This window comes from Castanea sativa, chromosome 8 (genome assembly GCF_040712315.1).
Source record: "Castanea sativa cultivar Marrone di Chiusa Pesio chromosome 8, ASM4071231v1".
NCBI lineage: Eukaryota > Viridiplantae > Streptophyta > Magnoliopsida > Fagales > Fagaceae > Castanea > Castanea sativa.
The window spans coordinates 54,621,962-54,633,249 of NC_134020.1; the positions used below are offsets into that span (position 1 = coordinate 54,621,962).

Sequence of the window (11,288 nt, forward strand, 5' to 3'; positions counted from 1 at the left end):
CAAACTCTTATTTTGACTTGTAGAATCTTGCTAATCAATCATTGGTTGATGACGTACTAAAAAAAAAATACAAATCACAAATAGAAACTATTTTCAATTTTCAATATGATATTGTTTCGTTTCAGAAACAATATCATATTAAAGATTGAAAATAATTTCTATTTGTGATTTGTATTTTTTTTGATAGGTGTGATTTGTATTTCTGTTTATGTTTGTGATCAAAACAGTTTGTGGTTGTGATTTTTGTGGTTGTTTTTTTTTTTTTTTTTTGCTATTATGTCTGCAATGACATATTTACCATCTTATTAGAGAAACACGAGGAATCCAACGAAAGATGATTGGTGTATTGTCAGCATTGACATAATAGCCTCCAAATACAAGGAATACTGTCATGAGAGAGGGCCCAACTGCCATTGCTGCTTCAGTGGTTGGAAACATAGCCCCAACTGTAAGACCCATTGCAGACGCAGCAAAAGATTCTACAGTCATGATACCACAGAACCTCCCAAATCTAGAACATCAGATTTCCAAGTCAGTAACTTTATACCTTGTGATGAAATTATTCCCCCATCATTCAAATTATAAAACATCGGTCATCAGATTGTTCACAACAATCAAAGTCATGAGAAAATTAAGGACCTTGTGAACCATAGAATGATCTATAAAGAGAGAACTCTTAATAAGATATACAGCACTTAGTCAACCCACCAAGATATAAAAGCACATGCTTGCAGCAATTTAGCAAACACTGTAATGCAATAATCCAAGGCTTTACAAACTACAACTCTAATAAGTTTCCACAAATTTTTGGTTTCATGGATGCATTTGACAGCTTGATCTGATGGCCAGATTACTCAGCAAATCCACCTTTGGGGGATTTGAAAGTTGATGGACCCATCTATTTATTTAGCAACATATAAATTACCATCTTATATATCTGTAGTGTCAATGTAACATGAAGAAAGTCCCACTTCAACTTACCTGAAGAAAACTATAACTGGTCCCCCCCCCCCCCCCCCCCCCCCTTTTTCCCCTCTGATTGATTCTTTTAAAGGATTTCAATTTAAGATTATTAATTAACCTCCTTTTTAGGCCCACTGGCCAATCTATAAGTAAGTGGTAACTAACATGCAGGCCTGACTTCAGGTCTCCTTGTGCTGAGGGTTCATGCATTGTCTTCACCTTCTGTCCCACTCCCCACTTACCTACCACATCCCCTCCAACCCCCCTATTCCAAAAAAGAGGAAATAAAGAAAAAGGTAGAACAACATTTGTTGAACCATTTTAGTCTTTCCCTAGGATTTCAACTTTTTTTTCACCTAACAGTTGTTTAAAAATTTTGCAAAGAAGAGCCATATAGCTTATTCAGACAAAACAATCTGCAATTTATACAATAATACAGAGTAATAATTTTGAAGGAACTCTTTTTTATACTATTTTCATCATATTCTTCCAGAGTAACCAATGCCTTTTGTTGGGAGTAGTTATAGCTTCCAAAAAAGCAGGATATGTGTGTCTGTCTCCACTTGTGATAGTTTACACAAACATTTCATAAGTTAATTCTTCAAATCAATGTTCACCCACACTTCTCCTAAAAATAAAGGAGGAATTGCCAAGCTGCATATTGTGTCAGAAAATAAAAAGGCCGACTTATAAGACCAAACTACATGTTCACCCACATTATTTATTTAGAAAATGTGCCGATTGTGGAACTGCATCTTAACGTCTTAAGTCAGAAAACCAAAAAGCTTTATAATACTCACCTGGACAAAGTTGGATGGAGTCGAGCCATGGGGTACAACACAGCACCAAACATTAATGGAAATGCTGCTCCAATGGGAATTTCAGCTATCAATTTGGAAAGCAGATAGGGTCCTAACTTATAAGACCCCTTTGCATGCTCTCTGTCTACAATTGCACGTTCCTTGGGAAACACACCCACAGTCTTTGTAAGAGCAGCCATTGCAGTATTTATCGCAGCAACCTTAGAGAGGATAAAAAGGAAATTTAAATTAACCAAAAAGTATTTTAATTTTAGGAATAACTAGAGTTATAGACCTACAGGAAAAGTTTGAATTTTTAAGTCTGCTAAGATCATACAATCAAATTTTCAATAAGGGATGTAGCTGCAGAACAATGAAGAAGGTTTGAGTGGACATGAAATGGTAGAAAATAAAATAGACGACTGCTAGGTAATTCCAAAATACAACAGGAAGTAATTATCATCTAAATTAATGAATTTGCTTATTCTATTGAAAACAACCACCTTATATATTTACTATCTGAAATTTATATCTGTCAACCACTGTGTGTTCTGCATTATTTGGCCGGTGAGCCATGCCAGTAGGGCTATTCATACTTTAATTTGGACAAGGTATCCACTCTCCACCAAAACTGATTCAACTAGTGAAATTCAAATCGTTTCTTCATTTGTTCACCATGTGCTTCATACAATGGATTTTAGAAGAAGTCCCCACCACCCCCCATCCCCAACAAACACATTCACACAATCACTAGATTTAAGTCCAATTTGCAAAATGTGACCTAGTAAGCAGAAATCTGAGTGATTTAAGTAATGCCTTCTGGAAGAGAAACAACCAGGTTTTGTTTGTTAGACATGTTTTGTGATATATCCAGAAACAAATGAGTAAATTAAGTGATGCCATTTGGAAAATTGGAAGAGGAACAACCAGGTTTTGCTTGTTAGACATGTTTTGTGATATATCCAGAAACAAATGAGTAACTTAAGTGATGCCATTTGGAAGATTGGAAGAGGAACAACCAGGTTTGTTTTTATTAGACTTGTTTTGTGAGAGTGTACAAGTAAGCTCTTGGAAAGAAGTGGAGCACATTATCATAAGATTTAATAACAAAATTTAGAGACAACTGAATTAGCAAATGCCATTTTAGAATGTCAAATAAGCAGACCAGAAATAGGGAATAATCCAACTGAGTGGAATATGAAGCAACTAGGAGCACTGTAGTAAACTGTTACATATAAATGTTTGAAAAGCATGATGCAATATAAGGTGACAGTGAAAAAAGGGCAGGGGTTTCCCAGGGAATCAGAAACATTTCACACCTGAAGCAGTCCCATTCTGTCTTGTACTGATGTCTGAGATCTTCCCATTCTCCAGAAAACTGACCCAAATATTATAGCTGATGCAACTGACATTCTTGCCCAAACTTTATTTGTTTGCCCATCTCAAGAAGCCTAGTCAGTTATGAAAAGGTGTCAACCAAAAAGAACAAGGAATTGAAGTTTCATTGACATGACAATACAGTTGATTATATAAAACCAACTGTACTACATATATGCATCTCTCTAATAGCTGCTCCAGTGCCAAAACCCTTCATAGTAATTGAGGATAGAAACTACTTTGTGTCATGAAACATTGATTAACAATAAAAGTGGAAGACTAACCTGCATCCATGCTCGTTTAAGGAGCAACCAGAATTGCCTCCACCAACCTCCCTTCTTCTTGGTTATAGTTTTCTTGCTTAACTTCATGCCACTTCTGGAAACCTCCCTTCTGGTAATTGGAGTAGCATAAAGAATTGTTGATGATTGTAGCGAGAAAGAGTCAACAAGACCATCGATCCGTTTCTGAGAAGAAGAGACACTTTCAGAAGAACTGTAGTCAATGGATATGAGATCAGCAAGAAATTCAGCTGGATTAACATGATCTGGGCAATGGTACGTGTTGAATCAACCTTCAATTAGTCAATACTTTCAGAAGTAACTAGCCATGATATTACAGCTCCACAAACTTTACATTAACCAAATGGCATTTGAATCATTTAACAGTACTTAATTGGACAACAAAAGCTTAGTCATCAGTCATTTACAATTGACTAGCCCCAAATATGATAAATTTGAAAGTAGCATTCAATGACCAATTTTTCCTCTAAAAGGAGTCCAAATCTTCTGTTCCACTTTTCCTGCTTCACTCTATACTCCACCAATAAAAACTTGTCACGTGTTCACCTAATTAATTAAATACTATCATTATTGACTTATTAATGCTACTGTTATTAATTAATAGTAGTATTTAATTAATTAGATGAACACGTGGCAAGTTTTTATTGGTGGAGTATAAAGTGGAGCAGGAAAAGTGGGACAGAAGATTTGAACTCTAAAAGGAGAGTACTGACAAAATGAATGGAAAAGATGTGATGTTTGAAACACACACATGAATCATGAAACATGGTAGTATTTTGTCCAAAACTGGGCATTGTTTATGAAATTATGCATTTAATGGATAGTTTATACATTTCATCCAAGTGAAAGGTCCATGACATTGAACAAGCAAATTTATGGGTTAGGAAATAATTTGCAGTATATAGTTTATGTTTATGTTTATGGGTCATGCCATATATGGGACAGATTATTTCTTGGCACAATAATCCTTATGCAACCATTGAGAAACCAGGGATTAATCTTCACATGTAGATGGAATTACTTGATGAATCTCAACCAAGGATATAAATATGATTTGGGCCACACATGAAACAGGAGAGGACTAAAAACAACAACTACTGAACTTTGCACAGAGTATAAGCCACCTCTTTTTGGTGAAAATCACCACCCCACCCCTACCCCCAAATAGGAAGCAGGTAAAGATAACATTAACACAATAGCTTTAAGCAAGGTTCAGCTAACAACCCAAATTTAGAGAAGTATGCCAGTGGTTCTTCACGAGCAGGACCAGCATAAACAAGTGCACCCTCTGTTAGCAACACAATGTCGTCAAATTTGCTGTACACAGACCCCCGAGGTTGGTGTATGGAGCAGATAACAGAATGTCCATCCTGTGCAAGCTGTCGAAGAGTTTCCATTACTTTCTCTGCCTGGAAGGCATCAAGTCCTGAAAGGACAACGGTAAATTTTGTGAACAAGAAATTTTTTTTTTTTTTTTCTTTACTAGTTTTACAGGAACTAATAGGATAGCTTTTTTGTCTATGACATATACAATAACAAAGCTGCCTGAACATTGTGATTACAATTTGGAACTTCCCTAACAAGTGCGTCTTCTAATAGCATTTGCTTATATATACAAGAGATCGTGTCATAGGCTATGAATTAGAAGATTTTATACCTATCCTATAAGCTTTCATGGTTTCTTTATTGGTGCTTCAGCTTTTAAGCAGAAGATACCCTGTAGCCTGTCAGTTATCAAACAGTACAGCTTTAAGCGTTTTGGCTTTTTTGGTGGCTTTTGAGAAGCAATCTGAGGGTAGGCTGGGTAGCTTCTAAAAGCAGCTGTAGATTTTCATATTATATAAAGTTACATCCCTGCCAAACTGGCGTGTAGTTTAGTATCATGAGTGAACTTAGGTTTTAGTTTTCTCTAACTTGAATTATATTATTCATGTGCAGCACATTTAATATTCTTCTAGGGGGAGGGGGGGGGGGGAAGACTCTTATTCGGAGACATGTTTACATGTTTATTGGAGATGAAAGGTTTTTTGAAAATTATTGACCACGCCCATTGTCCAAATGTAAGTGTAATTGTGTTTGATCTGTTGTAAAGCATTTTAAAACTATAATGTCAATCAAGTGTCACTTGATAATATATGTAGACATCTTTGTAAGCACACACACAAAAAAAAAAAAAAAAAAGGAGAGCCATTAAGGTATATTGCACTAGCAAAATTTAAATTGGTATGCCTACCAGTTGTTGGTTCATCAGCAAATATGACTGATGGGCTTGCAATGAGTTCACAAGCCAGAGATAAGCGTTTCTTTTCACCCCCACTGATTCCACGGACCTTTGCATCACCAATACGGGTATCAGCAAAACTGACCTTTAAAGAAACAGAACAAATCCGTCATAGAAAGGCAATAAAAAATTAACATAAGCTTACAAATTTCAAATTAATGTTCAATCGAAACAAATTCTTTCATTTCCAACACGAAGGGAAAGCAGAAACTATTTTCAAAAAAAATGCACTGGACGCCTTAAATCATGATTTCTAATCCACAACACAGCTATTTCTTATTCAATTAGATTCTAGGGAGTCTTGAACCCACAACTTCACCCTCCACCTTACTCTTACAAGGGGAGGGCGTAGCATTAGAGCCAGAGCTCATTGGCTACCCAAAAGCAGCTGAAAACGATATTCAGCACCTGATCCTGCTTCTCTAATGCAGAGATTCAAGTAGAATTGAATTCCTAGTACAAAATATATAAATAACTCATTAGTCAAGTGCATACAATCTTACCAAGCCTAGTTTGAATAAGAGAGTGTTCAATTGGCACCAATTCATTCATTTCCAACTTGAAGTGAAAGCAGAAACTACTTTGAAAAATGCACTTAACCCCTTTTAGCATGACTTTGTTATCCAAAACACTGTTATTTCTTATTCAATTATCAAAATTACACACGTCTGGTGAGTCTTAAACCCACAACTTCACCCTCCAACTTGCCCTTACAAGGAGAGGAAGTAACATTTGAGTTAGAGCTCATTGGCTGCCCAAAAGAAGCCAAAAACAATATTCATCACTCAATCCTGCTTCCTAGTAGAATTTTAAAATTTTGAGTCCCATACACAAAATCCATAGCTAAGTCCATTAAGTCTTACCAATCCTAGTTTGAATAAGAGAGTGTTCACATATTCATCCCTCTCTTCCACCGAAGGTATCTCCGGACGCTGAAGCTCGGCTGCAAGAGACAGCGTTTCCCGCACAGTTAACTGCGAGAAAAACAGATCCTCTTGTCTCACATAAGCAAACCTATAACAAAAAATGGGGAAAAAAAACGCCAATTACCAATAAACCTCTCTAATCATATTAAAAACAACAAATTTATCACAAATTTTTTTGGCATTTACTTATAAGCTTTGTTAGAGCTAGGCTTCCCATTGACCTCCAGAAGGCCTGACAAATGCACACGCGGCGACGCCATCATCTGACCTGCAAGAACATTGAGCAATGTAGTCTTTCCTGACCCTGATGGCCCCATTATCGCTAATAATCTCCCCGGTTTCGCCTCTCCACTCACGTTTTTAAGCAGAAACCGCACCTAAAGAGTCGCGAGTTTAGTTTACACATTACAATTTCCATCACATGTTCATTTGGTTCAATCAAGTGCAACAACAACAACAACAAATTCAAATTCAAATTCTCTATGATAATTAACGAGTTTTGGTCTAAGATTTTGAAAGTTCGCAATTGATTTCACAAAAAAATTGAATTTTGAATTCAAGAAAAGAAGGAACTGACTGATTTGGAGGATTTATCGGAGAGAGAGCAAGTGATGTTGCGCCACCGGATTGTGACCGGAAAGACTTTACCGTCGGCGGTTGAATCGCCGGATTCGGAGTCTCTGGCGAAGTCGTCCTCGTCGCGGTCTTCTTGATCGGCCTCCGGCGGGAGAGCTGGGCCTGGGCCGGAGAAGAGGCGGAAGAGGAGAGCTGTAGCCACGGCGGCAAGAATCTGGCCCAAACCGTTATCGCCAATTCCGGCCACCACCTGGCCCACCTTGTTCCCGCCAAAAACCACCATTTTCGTCTCTCAGGTTTTGAGCTCTCTCTCTCTCTCTCTCTCTCTCTCAGCTTTTGTCGCTTCACACGGCAAAATTTTTTAAATAACTATAAAATCTAAACTATATTATTAGTTAGCCAAGGTTTGAAACAAATTTGGTATATAACAAATCGAGTCTTTTGGACTCGATTTTGGAATGCTAAATCGAGTATGGTGTCCACGTCAGCATAGAAATCGAGTCCTGTGGACTCGAGTTCTGTGAAATAGAAAACGAGTCCTACGGACTCGATTTTGTACCACCTAAACTGAGAAATCAAAACGCTGAAGAAGAAAATGCTGAAGAACCAGAGATCAAAACCCAGAGATCAAAACGCCGAAGAAGAAATTCAGAGATCAAAACACCGAAGCAAAACCCAGAGATCAAAACGCCAAAGCAAAACGCAGAGATCAACAACGAAGAAGAAAGAAGCAACGATGCAAATCGGATTGGGCGCCGAATCAGTCGATGAAAATCAGATCGAGCGTGTGGTTTCTCGCCGCCGCCGCTCCAGTGGAGGAGAAGAACACGTACCCAACAACCCAGGCGCCGATTCTGACCAAACCCAAGTGGCGAAAACTTCAGGCCATGGAAATCAGATTGTGGTTTCTCGCCGCCGCTTAGTGGAGGAGAAGAACACGTTGATTTGTTTTGGGTTTTGTATTTGGTTTTGTTCATGGGTTTTGGGTTTGGGATTTTCAGAAATGGGTTTGGATTTTGAGAAATGGGTTTGGATTTTGAGAAATGGGTTTGGGATTTTGAGAAAAATGGGTTTGGGATTTTTGGAGGCTTGGCAGAAAGGAAGAAGATGTGAACAAGACCTGAAATGGAGAAAGAAGGGAAGAAGAGAACGGGACTTGAAATGGAGAAAAAAGAAAAGAAAAAAGAACGAAGGGAGAAGATGATGAACAAAATGAAATCGAGTCCTAAGGACTCAATTTCTATTTGACAGAACTCGAGTCCAATGGACTCGAGTTCTATGTCTACGTGGACCACCTTTCCACGTCAGCTACAAATAATGTTGAAATCGACTTCAAAGCAGTCGATTTAGCATTCGAAAATCGAGTCCAAATGACTCGATTTGTTATATACCAAATTAGTTTCAAACCTTGGCTAACTAATAATATAGTTTGATTTTTATAGTTATTTAAAAAATTTTGCCCTTCACACTCACTCACTCAGAATATTAGTAGAACTGTTTAGACGGCGTCGTTTTTTTGGTATAGAGTATTGAACGAACGCCCAACGGGTGTGAAATGTTGATAATGGATTAGATGCACATGAGTGACGCGTGTCCCTGTTTGAGGATAAGATGGGCTATCAAGAAAAAAAAAGGCCTGTTTTTCTTACTAGTAGACTTTACACTCTTGTCATGGGCCTAGGGATGGAAAAACATACAATTGCTTTATATTCTTAAAATCATAGATTCAACCGAATGAAAAGATTGAATGGTTTCGAGATGTCACTCAATTCGAGATAGCGGATGCAACTCATCGCTATTGATAGTAAATGTCATTCAACAAGATCAAGTCACACACTTGATTGTGAGAAGGAATCACTTAACTCCAAAGCAAAAACACTTTGCAAGTAATTTTTAGAATAAAACTCTCTCCCTACTTCTGATTTCTCGTTGATATTTATAGGTGAATATATTGCATGTGAAATAAATGCTTACAACTAAATGTTTGATAATTTTCAATATAGATGACAACTCCCTAGATTGACTTCACGTCACCTTATGATCAGATTTATTATGGTGGAACAATTACCAACAAGACTTATAATTAACTTTGATTAAATAATAAAGATAAATAAAAGACAAATAGACTTATAAATAAATGACGTATGTCACTCATGTAGCTATCACATAAGTTGCCACTATGCTCTGCATAATATTTGCTATGTAATTTCAATACAAGATAACTTTATTAATACATAGATAGTTGAAGATGAAATATTTAAACTCTAGATGTCTCTATTAGAAATACCATAAGATGTCAACCAATTGAACTTTGGCCAAAACAATATAACTTTAATATGTTAAACCCATGCTGGTTTGAGGAAAAAATAAATTGTTTGAGCATTTTTCACTTTTGTATATTTTTTTTCTTTGTTTGATTGTACCCTAGCCACCACCATCGCATTGGCTAAGTAAAAAATTTAGCTTTGAGCGGCCAAATTAAAATATGAGAGTATAGTCTTTTTATTAATATTTGTCCAAGAAATATATCATTAAAAATTACTGGTTTAGAGACCAGACTAGGAAAAAAAAGGAAGAAGAAGATAGAGGTGATATAAGTGTGTATATATAATACATTGATAAGTGTCTTATAAACCGTAACCAGTTAAAAATAAAGGTGATGGTGATCTATAACAAGTAGTCTTCTTCCACAAGGGTCATCCAAGACCAAAGACGTCCAAGACAGTCTTTAGAAAGGAGAAAAGAGAAATGTGCACTAGTTCATGAAATAAGGACATCAAAGCATGTTACTAGTCGTCCAAAGAGACTTTGGTTGTCCATACTATAAGAAGGTATGGACGATCAATAAACACTTAGTAAAATTCTAAGTATTTTCCACTGATCGCAAATGGTTAGACCACTATCCCCACTAAGTCCACATATCTACCGCCACCCATGACACATGACAGCCTCCACTCCCACCCATGATGCCCAAGTTCATGACAACATGACCTACGCTGGTTATGATTTCATCGACATCAGTAATCTAGTAATTTGTCAAATGCATGATATTAGTTTTCAGCTTTTTTATTTTTTCATTTTTTATAATAGATACAATATAATTTTAACATATGACATTTGTTATATGATGATTGTTCTTTATCATAAACATTACCAGTTAAACTAACTAAAACCAACAGATGTAGGATAGGTTGATGTTATTATTTTTCTTGTTAATTTTTAATTTTTAAGCAAGACTAAGAAGGAGAGTTGCTAATGGTGTCCAACTATGTTAAGGCACGATTAATTAATAATATGATGAATTTTGAGTAAGTTATATGGTATAATAACACTCAAATGTTTCTCAAAAAAAAAAAAACACTCAAATGTTTGGGTGTATTTGAGAGAGAGAGAGAGAGAGAGAGAGCAAAAATGGTCATGTTTTTACCTTTAACATATGTATAAATCTAACTATTTAGGAGTTTGATAGAGTATGTGGCACGTTTTACCCAGAAAAAAAGTTGTAACTATGCTAGATCATTAGTGGTAATTAATGTTAGAATATGCAAGCTAATACACTAAAGTCTTTATAGTTTGTGATGAAGAATTTGGAGCAAAAGTTCTTCTATTTTTACAAAAAAGGAATGATATTCTTTTTGGCTTATTGACTAATCACTTCAAGGTTTTTCAATATATAACCCCTTGGATGACGTATTGAAAGTGACCTTAAATGGCCAAATTGGATGAATGATGGATCGGGTAAAATGTGGAATGATTTGGTAAGTAAACTGGCAAGTTTTGCATATACGAGACCCAATGGACAAATTTGAGTCTTTTGTGTATAGAAGCCTTAATAATAACACAATGTCCACAATACTTGATATTAAAAAGTTGCTCTCACAAATCCATCTGGAACATGATTGGTTGTCACAAGTGTTGCATTATGCCTTGTCTTATTTGAATGCTCACAAGTAATCATGCGTTCCATTTAATTTAGTGTATCCACAAGCAGGTAAAAAAAGGGGTGGGTGAGTCCATAGTCAATTTCTGCTCTGAAAAGTAGATAAATCAAATACTTAGCCCC

At 36.5% G+C, this 11,288-nt stretch overlaps 1 pseudogene; it reads right to left on the minus strand.

The window, feature by feature from the left end:
• Positions 1–1,759: 1,759 nt before the first annotated feature.
• LOC142606991 (ABC transporter G family member 7-like) lies at positions 1,760–7,557 on the minus strand (annotated as a pseudogene).
• Positions 7,558–11,288: the final 3,731 nt, after the last annotated feature.